The sequence below is a fragment of the Adiantum capillus-veneris genome, chromosome 24 (assembly GCF_014529385.1).
Source record: "Adiantum capillus-veneris isolate H3 chromosome 24, ASM1452938v2, whole genome shotgun sequence".
Classification (NCBI taxonomy): Eukaryota; Viridiplantae; Streptophyta; class Polypodiopsida; order Polypodiales; family Pteridaceae; genus Adiantum; species Adiantum capillus-veneris.
The window spans coordinates 95,857,537-95,871,946 of record NC_140954.1 but is presented as its reverse complement, the minus strand read 5'-3'; the positions used below and the strand labels follow the sequence as shown (position 1 = coordinate 95,871,946).

General features: G+C 42.0%; 1 pseudogene; it reads left to right on the top strand.

Annotated features, from left to right (window-relative positions):
• The first annotated feature begins 10,556 nt into the window (after positions 1-10,556).
• Positions 10,557-13,557, top strand: LOC147426813 (2-C-methyl-D-erythritol 2,4-cyclodiphosphate synthase, chloroplastic pseudogene; annotated as a pseudogene).
• Positions 13,558-14,410: the final 853 nt, after the last annotated feature.

Genomic DNA, 14,410 nt, shown 5'->3' with positions numbered 1-14,410 from the left:
GCTACTAGAATGAAATTGCAATTGGCAGATGGGTTCATGGAGAAGCCTCTAGGACTCTTAGAAAAAGTGATTGTCACTTCGTGCAGAATCGAGTACGAGCATACATTTGCAATAGTCGATTTCGACAAAAAGAACAATTATGAGATCATCTTGGGAAGACCATTTATGCGAAAATTGAAGATGGTCCAAAATTGGGGTTACGACCACATATACCTCAGACATGGTGAGACAACAACTAAAATACACCTGAAAGACCATAGTTACAAGGATGTGAACCAGACACCAGTGGAAGAATTTGATTCAGCTACATTAGCAGGATCGGAACTCCCAACATGGTTAGGGCAACAAAAAGAGCTATGGATGTGCGGAGCTTCACATTGTGGAAGCTTAAGAAAAGAGGAATGCATCTTAGAAAGAGCGATTGAGGACAAGGAGTATATTCCGGAACCTTTCCCTGAAGATGCCTTGGAACCTCTAGAATGGGAACACATACTAGCAACATTGGATGTCTGTACCATTACAGATAGTCCAACAACAAAATTTTGCGACAAGGATGGCTATGATGTGCTACCCTACTACATGGTAAGCATTATACCACGAGGAGATGAGACGATATAACCACCAGAACAAGAAGAGTTTTATAACTCCTCTGAGCATCTGAAAGTAAATAATGATGCAGATAATGAGTGTTCAGACAACTCAAGTGAGCGTAGGGAAAAGACAGAGAATATCAAGTTTTATGATTTTGCTAATCAGCACCCTAGACGCGAGGAACGCTATAGGAGGAAACGAGCAGGGAACAAAGCGAGAGAGAACCTGATGCCCATGATAAAAAGTAAAGCTCACTATTTGATGCTTGTAAAAGCATCAAATATCAGGATAAAAGCGAGAGAGAATCTGATGCCCATGATAAAAAGTAAAGCTCACTATTTGATGCTTGTAAAAGCAGAGGATTGTGTAAAAGATCAAATATCAGGAAGATTCTCAAAAGTTCGAAAGGAAAGAACGCAAGAGGAAAAAAGACAAGTATGAAAAGCTAAAACAGAAACAAAATCACAAAAATCTCAAAAATAAAAAAAAGAAACAACAAAAGACCAAGAGTGGACCAAACTGGAGCGTAAACAGAAATACCAAGAACTGAAACGGTCTTTACGAGAGGTATGGACTACTGGGAAGATAGTGATGGTAAAGGGGAGTCAGAGAATGGAAACATGAATGTACCATCGCACTATCGAAAATTCACCATCGAGGACAGAAAAATCATAATGACACCACCAGTCAGGGAAAGAACCAACCAAGAATCTTACGATGGGCCAAAAAATGCAAAAAGAATAGACCTCGCAAAACCAGGTGAAAAGCCTCAACCGGTCTATATAGCAACGATTTAGAGCCTGAAGAAGAAGAGCGGCTAACACAACTTCTCAAGAAGTATAAAGATGTGTTTGCATGGTCCTATAAAGACCTCAAGGGAGTTGATCCATCGATATGCCAACATACAATTCCTTTGAAATCGGATGCAAAACCTAGCAAACAACGTCCTTATACATATAATGACACATTTGCTAAACGAATCAAAGAGGAGATTGACAAGCTGATGGAAGCTGAATTCATCTATGAAATCAAACATACAGATTGGGTGTCACCCATTGTGGTAGTCCCCAAAAAGAACGGGAAACTGCGAGTGTGTGTAAACCTCAAAAAGGTAAATGCAGCCACCATAAGGGATAATTATCCATTGCCAATCACAGAACATGTACTTGAGAGGGTGACCGGGAAATGGGCTTATTCCTTTCTGGATGGGTTTTCAGGATATAACCAACTAGTAAATGCAAGGGAGAATCAACACAAAACCGCGTTTGCCACAGAATGGGGGATTCATGCGTATCGAGTTATGCCGTTTGGCTTGACTAATGCCCCAGCTACCTTCCAAAGGTTAATGACGCATGCGTTCAAAGAATACATGAGAATATTCTTAGAAATATACATGGATGATCTTTGTGTACACTCTCTTCTATGAAAGGAACATATTGACCATTTGCAAAAGGTATTTGAAAAATGTAGGACATATTGAATGTGTCTTAACCCGTAAAAGTGTATTTTTATGGTTAGGCAAGGCTGCATCTTAGGACACATTGTCTCAAGAAATGGCATAACCATTGACCTAGACAAAGTCAAAGTCATGTAGACCTACCCAGGCCTACTAATGTGAAACAAGTGCAATCCTTCATGGGACACTGCGGATATTATCGAAGATTCATATATATATATGCAGTCATTGCACAACCTCTATATCGTTTGCTGGTAAATTTTGATTGGACCGAAGAGTGTGAAACTTCATTCCAAAAGCTGAAGGAAAACCTTGTATCAGCACCTGTTCTTAAAGCACCAGATTGGGAAAAGATATTCCATGTTCACATTGATGCTTATGCATATGCAATCGGGAGTATTCTGGCTCAATCTAGAGACGGAACAATGGATTTTCCAGTTTGTTATGCAAGCCGACAGTTAAACAGTGCGGAAAAGAACTACACAACCACCAAAAGAGAGGGGTTAGGAATGATTTATGCTGTAAAGAAATTTCAGCATTATTTGCTCGCAAACAAATTTGTGTTCTTCACAGATCATCAAGCTCTTTTGTATCTAGTAAATAAACCATGCAATACAGGGAGAATTGTACGCTGGTTTATTATATTGCTAGAGTTTGATTTCACAGTGGTGGTCAAAAAGGGTAAAACCCATCTACGAGCGGATCATCTTTCAAGGATACACAACGGGGAAGCTCCTGAAGTAGTAGATGATGACATACCATATGCTTATCTTTTCAATATTGAAATGATACCCAAATGGTCTCAGGAAATTTTTAGCATTCTTTCCTTTGGAGGTAGGTTTGATAGCATGAAAGACAGATCCAAACAACAAACAATTCAACAAACAAAAAACTTCCAGTTGATTGCGGGACGGCTGTATCATCTAGGATCGGACCAAATTCTACGATTATGTATAAATCCGGAAGAATTCGAGTGTTATCTTAAAGAAGCACATGTCCAGGATTTTGCATTTCATTGTTCAACAGTGAAAACACACCAGAGATTGAAACAGTTAGGGGTTTATTGGCCAACTATGTATGCGGACACACATTCTTATGTTACCAATTGTACTATATGTAGTGCCAAACGATCAATGGATCACGCGACATTGTTTCAGGTAAACATTTCACCTGAATGGAGTCAATATATCATTGATTTCTTAACCACCAGGACGTTTCCTGAAAACATAACAAGAGCACGGAAAAGGGCTATAGAGCTGGAGGCTCGCGACTTTCAGTTAATTGGGAACCAACTCTATAAGCGAGGAAAGGACAATCAACTTAGAATTTGTGCAAGTTAAAGTGAATACTTGCTGATTCTAGAACATGCACATAGCGGAATAAGTGGAGGCCATTTTTCGGGTGATAAGATGACAAAAATTGTCTTAACCGTCGCAGGAATATGGTGGCCTACATTGCACATGGATGCTGAAGAGTTTGTAAAGCATTGTGACGCATGTCAGCGCACCAAGGTGTCGATAAAGAGAGACGAGATGCCACTACGGCCAATGATGGGAGCAAGGGCATTTGCAAAATGGGGCATTGATTTTGTGGGTCCTATTTCACCCCTTGCATATCGCACCCATACCCAATATATCATTGTGTACGGACTATCTCACAAAATGGGTGGAAGCCAAGGCACTCAAAAAGCAGATGCACGGACCATTGTACAATTTTTGTATGAGAATGTTTTTGTACGATACGGTTTACCAATAGAAATCGTCAGTGATCGTGGAACACATTTTTTTAATGAAGTCATGGAATATCTGCTAGAGGAATTCATGGTCATACATAGGAAATCTGCTCCATACCATCCACAGGCAAATGGACAAGCTGAGGCCACAAATAAAACACTATGCACAATTCTCACTAAAATTGTGTCAGAGTCAAGAACAGATTGGGATCAGCAGCTACACTCAACACTATGGGCATACAGTGTAGCTTCCAAAACATCGATAGGAACGTCACTGTACAACATGGTGTTTGGCCTAAATGCTATATTACCCATAGAGTTTTTAATTCCAACTCTACGAGTAGTGAAACGCCTAGAATGGACATGGCATGTGCTCTCTTCAAGAATAGATGATCTTGAAAAGCTAGATGAACTCCGCTTGAGAGCTGTAGCTTCAATCTATGCTAAAATGAGAAGACAAAAAGAGTTTTTTGACAAGCATGTGCGCACGAAAGAGTTCAAAACAAGTGATTATGTACTTGTTTATACTTTGAAACAACATGCCAAGAAACTTAAAAAGCGAGGGATGGGACCCTTTGTGATTAGTGATCTATCACAAAGTGGAGCTGTCAAGCTTGCTACATTAGCAGGAGAAGAAATGCCAAATTGGATTAGTGGGTGTCTATTGAAGAAATATCATTTACCACTAACATAGGATATGCTTCAACAAATCCATCAAGGAAAACAACGAATGAAGGAGAAACAGAGAGTACGAGAAGAAGCTCAAGCAGAAGCAAAAGAACGCATTGCAAAATGAAGACTTCTGCGACAACAACAACAAGGTGGAGCACCATTGCGAATCAATGCCATTCAACTAATGACGTTGGATGAAGACACAGTGGAGCCAATAATTGCAGTCAAAGTGGATAGCAATCAAGTTGAATCGACGGCATTACTTGATTCTGGAGCTCAAGCAAATTTGATCTCTTACAGATTATACCAACAGCTCAAGTCCACAGGTCAACTTCATCCTACTCCTCAAGTGTTGGAAAGTAGTACATCACACTCGTTCAAAACATTGGGCTGGACTATATTGCATGTACAAGTACATCAATATATTTACCCACACAAATTTTATGTAGTCGAGGATGAAAGCACACAACACCCAATGTTGTTGGGACAACCTTGGCAAAAAGAGTACAATGTGCAGATAGATTGGAATGCGAATGCAGTCAAAATTTAGCATGCACAAGAACAACAGGTAATAGCCTTTGCTCAACAATACCAGAATAATCAGCTGCTGCCAGCAATGCAATCATTGGAAAAAGAACCAAAATCAAGAGTGCCACCAAAGAACAACATGATACCCAAGGCTAACAAACAAGTAAAAGCCAACCATGCTAACTACATACATACAAAGTCACCGACCGCAGTGCAAAGATCTAGGTTACCAAAAAAAGGGAAACAAGTATGGATGCGAAAGGATAGAAATGACATGGCAAACCAAAAACAATACAACGAAAGAATTCAACCGAAGCAGATAGTTCAACCAAAAACCAAGGGCATAAAACAGATATGGATCCCAAAGAAAGTGCTCAGCAATAACCCAAATGTTACTTGCATTTGGATACCGAAACAAAAGCAAAAGGAACTCCCTTCAGTACAAGCAACATCGGAAGGCAGACAACTGCATTTGCAAAAGGACAACCGGCTTATGTGGATGTCAATCAGCAAAAAAACAGTGGCACCAAAGGAAGTAGCAAAAACCCTACAAAAACCGGCAAAAACAAGCTACCAATGCAAAGCAAAAGAGATACGGTCTACGGCCATTCCGACCAAGCCAATCCTCTCCAAAGAGACAACTCCGGCCATATCAACAGTACCGGCAAAGTGACTGGCTTTTGCAAGAAAGACAATTAAACAGAGAGAAGTAGAGTTACAGCCATTACTTGCAAAGAAAAGAGGAAACCCCGACGGCGAATGCCAATAAGCATCTTGCTTATACCCTCCTCTTGCACAACATTAATTTTTCCATGCATTGACCGAGTATGCATAAAATAGAGCCACATTAATCGGCCAAGCATTAGCACAAAGTTTTCAACCTATTCACGACACATACTCGGAGGCGATACCTTGTCGTCCGGGAGGACTCCGGCTAGGAGGGGGGGAGGCATTCTCAAATGCGGAACCAATAGCAGAAAGAGCAAAAAAGGGCATGATTTTCGACTAATTTTAAGGGTTGTTGTTTGATTGCGAAATTTTCTGGACTAACCTAGGAACATATGCCCTTATACAGCATGTATCTATAGGTATATGGGGCCAAACACCGAATCAAGTCCCTAGGTGTGTGTATATAAGTAGAAATAGCCATTTTTTGGGCAAAATATTGGTAAAACGGAGAAATCCGGCCATAAAAATTGCATGTGAATGTATATAATGTTTTGCGGTGATGTTTTTGATTTATTATGATTTTTGGGGATTTTCTGGGTTTGATTTGCTATTTTCCTTTTAAGTTTGCAAATTTTTGGTAGAAAAACTTCAAAAATACAAAAAGCACGTGAAAAACGATCGCAATGAAAAACAAAAAATACGGGGATGATCAGTGACTATAGAAAAACCTATGGTACAGTGGGGGTGCAATTATGAGACTGGAGCGGAAAGCATATTTTGGCTAGATTTTGACCGAAATGCCAAAATTATGGTAAATAGGGCAAATGGAGTCCAAATCAGGAAATTTTTGAGCCTAAGCCGCATCTCGCAAGAAGTTGGGAGCACATGTCAAATTTCATGAAAAGTAGTTTGGGACCTCCATTATAAGAAATTTTCACCTCATTTTTAGCTCATTTTCACTATTGTCCTTTGAGAGAGAGCTTCTGCCACCTAGAGCGAGCGGAACTTCCAGCAGCTTCTACGACGCGCACGACTACCCAATGGGCTTCAGACATGAGAGGTAGTCTCACCACCTTGAGCTTTTTGCGCATGTTTGTAGTTTTGTCGCGAAAACTAGCGTAGGGTTCACACACAAAGCGGGCAGTAGAGACCTACAAGTAGAAGCGGCCACCTAACGGCTAGCCCAAAAGCAACGAGACTTCATCGGCATCTTACCCTAGCATAAGAGACCAGTCTTGGATGTCCAAAGGCAGTAGAAAACCATCACGAAAAACCCTAATTCCTAGAATCCTTCAAGAGGCCACCAAATGGGAAATCGGTGGAAAGGCGCCCAAATGCTACCAAAATTCATGGGTAGGAGCATCTCGACATGCTCGACAAGTCTAGGTAGCCCACATGACCAAAAGGTGACCCGAAGCGGCACTAAACTTCAGAAACAGCATCAGACACACAAAGCGTCAAATAGCTCTCGCAGCCAAACCGCATGTCCGTTTGCCACCAAACTTCGTGAGCGACTTTCCTAGACCATCAACAACCAAGTCCTATGGTGGTAGACCACCATAAATCATCGAAGACTTGTAAACGCAACCACGGGTGCTTCGAGAGCGACAAACTGCCAAATAGAGCTTCGGTGAAGCCAAAGTCGACAAAAACCATACGGCAAGGATCCCCAAGGGATCGAGAAGCTATGGAGACCAACATCAAGAAATTTCATCACCAAAAAGCACTCCAAAAGTTAATAAACGGTTTGGAGGGTCTGAAATCCACACAGGGAGTTACTTTCTATCCATTTGACTTTTTTGTTGAAATTAGGCTTAAAAGGGACTTTAGGGGGACCCTAAGCAGGCACTAGTGACAGATTCCATGAAAAAAGCATAAGGAGACATCCTACGCGTAGGATGTCTCAAGGGTATTTTTGGACACAGATCTCAACATTTCTCATCACACACATTTTCTGAATGACCTTTACATGCTAGCCACCAAGTTTCATCACATTTGGACCAAAATTGACCTCATATGCATGAAAAAACGCAAAGTTAGGGCATAGAGGCAGTAATGAGCCATAGACCTACCAAAACTTGTTCAAATCACATGAAACTTGCATAACACATTGACAAGCACATAGCCAACCAATCTGTGTGGTCACCTGAAAAAATTGATGAAGTAGAGTAGGATGTCTATTTGACATTTTTGGCCTATAGAGGGTGTTTGTCCATTCCAGATCTAATCACATCATCTTCAAGAGCTCATATATCAAGTTTGAAGCCATTCTAATCATTTTTGACCCCCAACCCCTTCAAGATACACTTTCTCGCTCCAAAAACACTACACAGGCTCTTACCAGCATCAATTCTTGTCCAAATCAAAATCCAAGAGCATGGCCATGTTCCACATGTCAAGGACTACCCACAGAACAAATCCCAAGCCATTTTGATGAAATAGACATCCTACGGGTAGGATGTCTCCAGCATATTTTTGACCCTCTGTGCAAAGAATGACATCATGGGAGCCAATACCATGGTGCAATGAGCCCATATATCAATTTTCAACCCATTTGGACATCACTTGCAACCTGTTATGGACTTTCTACCCAATTTGTGACCTAAAGCCTGAATCAACCCAAAAATCCACTTTTTGATGCCCAAATCCAAATCCAAGCACATAGCCATGTTGTACAGGCCAAGGACCATCAGCATGTCAGGTATCACCCAAATCTGATGAAAAAGACATCCTATGCGTAGGATGTCTAAATGATTTTTTTTGGCCAGAATTGCACTGTGAGCACATGCACAGTTTCACAAGTTCCTTTTAAGCTTTATTTTCAATTTTCAAGTCATTTGGATAGTTAAAACTCAGTTTCTCAGCTGATATGGAAAAAACGCTAACTTCGGACTATTGAGTACAACAGGATCTATGGCAGCCGCAAATTCACCGGCAAAGAAGAAAAGGATGACCATAAAAGATTACCTAGAAGAGGTAGACCCTTTGTCATACCAGAAGGAACTCTCAAGCCAACAAGCACATGGATCTAAGAAGATCTGCTAGAGTCCCCAATGATCTAAAGATTTACCAAGGCGTGTTCAAATACACCGACGGAAACGTGATAGAGCTACCAATGCTATCGCGGGAACTCAATGAGTTCGTCAGAAGCAAGATGACAAAGTATCTAGAGAAGATTGATCTCCACAATTACTTTGAAGCGGTGCCGGCAGGTATTGACATAAAAAGAGTATGGGAATTTGTGACAACAATAAAAGAAGATGGAGTGGCCCGAGTTACAGATCTGTAGGGCAAGCCAGGCCACTGAGATTCTAATAACAGAAAGAGTAGTGGCAGCTACACTAGACATCTCCAACAAAGGGGATAGTGTAACCAAAAGAAGAGACAAAGTAAAGGTGTACACTGAAAAGAAAGCCAACTATACCTTTGAAGATATTGCCAACCCCAAAGTGGAAATCATGAGTCAGCTGTACAATCAATATTTCCATATGTGTACAAAGCGTCCACAAAAGTACAGGATGCCGCCTGCAGTGATTGCCACAACATTCACCTGGGCAATGCAGAAAAGCAAGCCGAAGATCATCAATTATGCAGCTTATGTACATGATAATCTGGTGAAGATGGGAAACAAGAACCCCACATACATTGTGCCGGGTGAGCTAATCACGAAGGTGATTTATGGAACATTGCACACCAAGGGGAGATGGCTTGACCCTCCATCACAGAACGACTGGCTGAGGCTCAAGGAAGATAAGGAAGACGAGCAGCCAAAAGCACCAAGGGTGGCAACCCGTTTGAAACGCCGGTTAGAAACCGTGTAAGAAGAGCAGCCAGAGCTGAAGAAAGGAAAGAAAGAATCTACCCAAGTGCCAGCAAAAGAGACTAAATCACAGAAAGCGGCACATCTAGAGCGGATGATGGAAAGCTTCAGGGCAGAAAGAGCCCTCAAAGGAGATTTAGACGAGCTATGGAAGCCATCTCTAGAAGCAATGTCGGGATCATCCCGAAGGGTGCACAGAGACAGATTCGATGATTACATTAAGAATTTTGAGATTCTTGATGCCACAACAGAGAATATCCCACATGTACCCTTTACAGAAGAGGAAGTGGATCAAGTCCGACAAAAACTGCTAGAAGAGCAGGAGGGCCAAGAGGGAGAAAGGAAGACCAAGGCGGAGAGAGATTTCAAGAAAAAGTCGACAACTCCACCGGTCAGAGCCCTGAGTACAGCCCACCGCCCTCACCACCTCCTCATAGCCCTCCATAAGAAGACAAAGAGGAGCAAGACAAACCAGAAGACCAAGAAGAGTCCAAGAAAGAGCAAATCCAGGAGCAAGAACCAAAGGAAGAGGCTAAGCCTAAAAGTGGGCAACCAGAGCCAAATGAATCATACAACACATTTCTAGACCTGCTAGCTGCCAGATATACAAAAGAAGAGGCTGCCATAGTCGCATTTGACATGGCAAGCACGGGGCCCAAAGAGCAAATGCAAAGCATACGGTTAGTAGAGCTAAAGGAGATGGCCACTGATACAATGGACCTGCACCCGCCCACTAATGATTGGGATGTGGTGATGACAAAAGGCTAACTGGGCTAAGAGCACAGTCAATGGCCTCGAAAAGTGAAATGGCAACTCTCAAAGCCACTGAAGTGCAGATAAAGCTGGAAGTTGACACTTTACAAAAGCAAAGCCAAAGGCAGATAGAGAGAGAAGCAGAGCTGCAAGCCAGTCTGGCAAAGGCACTGCAAAGATGCCAGGAAATGGAAAGAGAAAATCAGGCAGCAGCTCAAAGATTGCAAGGAGCCGAAGAGGAGTATAGACAACTCAGTAAGTCATTGACAGATGCAGAGAGGGAAAGGGATAACCTAACCCTACAACTTGCTGAGGAGTCCAAGGAAGTTGAGGCCATGCGAAATGCCAAAGAAAAGGTAGAAATAGACCGGGAGGCTAGCTAGGATGAGGTCCTTCAACTCAAGGACCAGCTTAAAGTTAAAGATCAAACCATCTAGCGGCTATGAGCATCTCCTGCCAGAGTCAGAGCTACTAGCTCGACTCACACCACTACAGAAAGCCAGATCTATGAAGAACAGATGAAAGAGCTTCAGAAAGAGTTGACTTTAGAGAAAAAGCAAAGGTTGATGATGGTGGAAGGGTCGGTGGTTATGCAAACATGCATGGAAGAAGAGCAGAAAGCAATGCAAGATGAGCTAGAAATTATCCAGAGAAAGCTCGAGGAGGCAGAGAAGGTAAACGCCGAGTTGAACGACCTCCTCGTAAACATGGGAGAAGAAGCTAAAGCAGAGAAACAGACACTCCTAAAGCAGATAGAAGAGCTGAGAGGTCAACAGGCAGAAGAGCAAAGAGGCATAGGGCCGGCAGCCATGGAAGGCATAGACCTAGAGAATGTGGCAGATCCTGCGGACACACCCATGCAAGAGGAAATCCTAGTAGGACCCTCTCAAGAGCCACAAGATCTGACACAAGAAGAGGAAGAGAAGCTGCGCAAGGCCATAGAGGCAGAAATCAAAGAAACGGCCAAGGAAGCCGTGGAATGGGAGCAGAGGGTTTTTAAATCCATGACCATTCAGAAGATCAACGCCAGCAACCTCCGGCGTGAATGGCTACAACCCTCTCTCCCATATCCTTTGCTAAAGTACGAACCCGCCACCATCAACAAGAGGATCAGAGAAGAGCTGACAGTGCCACTCTACACAATAGATATCTCCCAGCCTGAAGGGGCCAAGTTGATAGTCGACTCCCAGCCCAGGTGGAGAAAGGCATGGCTGACGAAGTATCCACTGTACCTAATCCATTTGGTAGAGGCACCCAAACTCATCAGAGATAACCTAAGCTTCTGCCCTCTACCAAGGATACGGACGTGGAGGCCTAGGAGATACTACAAAGAAGCCAACCCACTTGGCTGAACTATCTGAAGCTGCCACGCTTGAAGGCAGGAGAGAGAATAAGTGTTCAATACATGGTGAAAACCCTAACGGGTGCCATCAAATTGTTCACTGGCTCGCCTGACCTTTCTGGCATAATGATGAGGAAGTTCTGCAAAACCCTTCTAGCAGTCTTCGAGACGTTCAAACCGGGCCAGGTGACAGACAATATCTTCTTCTTTCAAGATACTTACAGTTGTGCATATGATCTATCTGGTCAGCCTTCCAAGGAGGTGATACATGCATTGTATCAAAGGATAATGTTTCTGCCATCCTATCACCTCCAGGCCTTTGAAGAAGCGTTCTACACCGGCTTCTTCACCATCAACACTGATATATTCGGCCCAACACTGCTGGACTTACATGCACACTGATTTACAGGCCTTTGAAGAAGCGTTCTACACCGGCTTCTTCACCATCAACACTGATATATTCGGCCCAACACTGCTGGATTTACATGCAAGATACGAGTCGCTGCTTAAGATGCACGAAACCATAAGATGAAGAAGCACCTCAACAGCCATGTCGGGGACGACATGAGCAAGGAGGGGGGGAGTGTTAGAAGCTGGACACACCCTGCGGAAACTGACTACTCGGCAGATTATCATTTTTTGTAATTATTCATTTATTGAGAAAACTCGACATTTCACCTTGTAAATATTGGGGCTTACAGAAGTTTCCAGATTGTAACCCAGTTTTGACATTTAGATGGAGTAGATGGTTGATTTGGAACTTTAGGGTTTGAGAACTGTAAGGTATTTATACCACTTTTTGACCTTAATGAAAGACCTTTTGTCATTTTTAAAAAAGTTTTGAAGTCTGTGAGTGAGCGTACTGTGTACGAGAGAGTGTGTGAGCTTCATCTTGACACTACATGTGCACCGATGGTCGGAATCGAGTGCGGAGAAGTGCAGCGTGTTGCCCCCGACGAGAGCTACGCATCGATACCTACATTGTGCACGTACGGTCTAGTTTTGCGAGCTCCATCTACGAGCTTCATCTGGTGATTCGCTGAGCATACGTTATCCGATTTTGCATTGCAGCATATTGACACATTCACAATGAGTAGAGCTACACATTAGGCACTTTAGATTTTGGAAACGAAGACCTGCAAATTTCGGCCAGACATCCTACGTGATTTTGTACCGTGTGTTTTGGGTTGGGGTTTTGGTTCATAGACCTTAGGGAGAGCGACCTATTGGTGTTAGTAGGGTCTCCTTCAAGTTCTGTGGAGTTTTGAGATTGTTTGATGGGAGTTCGATTCTAGAAAGTGTTGTAGGAAGTTTCCTCTTATGCACTCTTGAAGGCTGTGACTTAGACATTGGGTAGAGACCTCTGTAGGAATTAGTTAGGAGTCGGTCGAGTGTAGGTTGACACCCTATGCTTGCTTCCACTTGCCTGCGGGTCGAGCTTCGTCCTTAGCTGACAAATCTTGTTAGGTGAGTTCTCACTGTGTTGACGTCCGTCGCGTTGTATCCGTCCAACAGGCTCTTGTACTACTTTTTAGAGTAGGGCATGGCTTTGATCTTCACAGATTGGATCCGAGTTTACCTCTTATAATTGGTAGTTGCATGAATGTTCCACATGACCAAGGATGTGAAGCATATTCTAAAGGTGATGTGCTTTTCCATTGTGTGGTGGATGCTGTATCCTTTGTGACATCTAAAATATTTTTCCAAACAATAATTCAAAATGGAAAGGAGTCGTATCCTCAATATTTGTGAAAGAAGTTGTTCAATTGATGCATGATGCGAGATATACTATGGTCAATTTGGATTCCACCCTCATATTATGAAGGCCAAAGTTGAGTCCCCATAAGGAGGCCATAAAATTGAACCTCTATGAGATGTTAGACATAGATCCTTAAGTAGTTAATATAAAGGCCAAAAGCCATGAAAAGGTCGATAGCTTGGGAGAGAATCATAGCATTGTTGCCCACGCTATTGTGTTACTAATGAAGAAATAACCTGAAACAAATGACGTATATTAAAGGTTTGCAGGCTTTAACAGCTACTCATGTTTATAGATTAATAGTTGATTAAGCAATGATTCAAGAGAGAGAGAGAGAGAGAGAGAGAGAGAGAGAGAGAAGAGGAAGAGATGTTTTAACGCCATAGGAACGTTCCACAAGAGACCTCATAGTTATATTGATGAGTCTTGAAGTCCTACTCTAAAGGGAAGGGAAGGGAAGAGCGTGAGAGAGAGTTTCCTTAAGAGAAAGAACTTTGAGAGAATTAATGCACAATCACATGATACATGCTTTAGTAAGTTTGTGTTTTGTTTCACGTATACTTGGAGGGATCACTTGATAATTATGTGACTCTCACATGAGTGCAACAAAAAGAGTTATAAAATATCTTTTTCCTCACATTTTCACATATATAAGGGTACCATAAAATGGAATTGGAAAAAAAATTACAGATTAAATAGAAAAAGTGTGTATTTTATTTGTAAAAAAATCACAGATAAGGGATTATAGAAATAGTCCTTAAACACACATGATATACACAATTTATACATAGTCCCCCCCCCCCCCCCCCCCCCCTCCGAGCATGAACACACATATCACACTTACCAATATGCTTTGCACTTGTTGGTACTTATACTAATAGTAAAATTGATGACATGTATCATGATTACTAGATTTTTATAACGGTGACCTAACTTCAAAACATGGTCCATTTACTTATATAACTTTCTACATAAAGTATTTCTAAGTTTTCAAAAAATATGTTTTTGCTAGCAATGGGGCTAACCGTTTTATTGTTTGGTTTTAGAGAAGCCTCTCTCTCTCTCTCTCTCTCTTAGTTGTTTGCTTT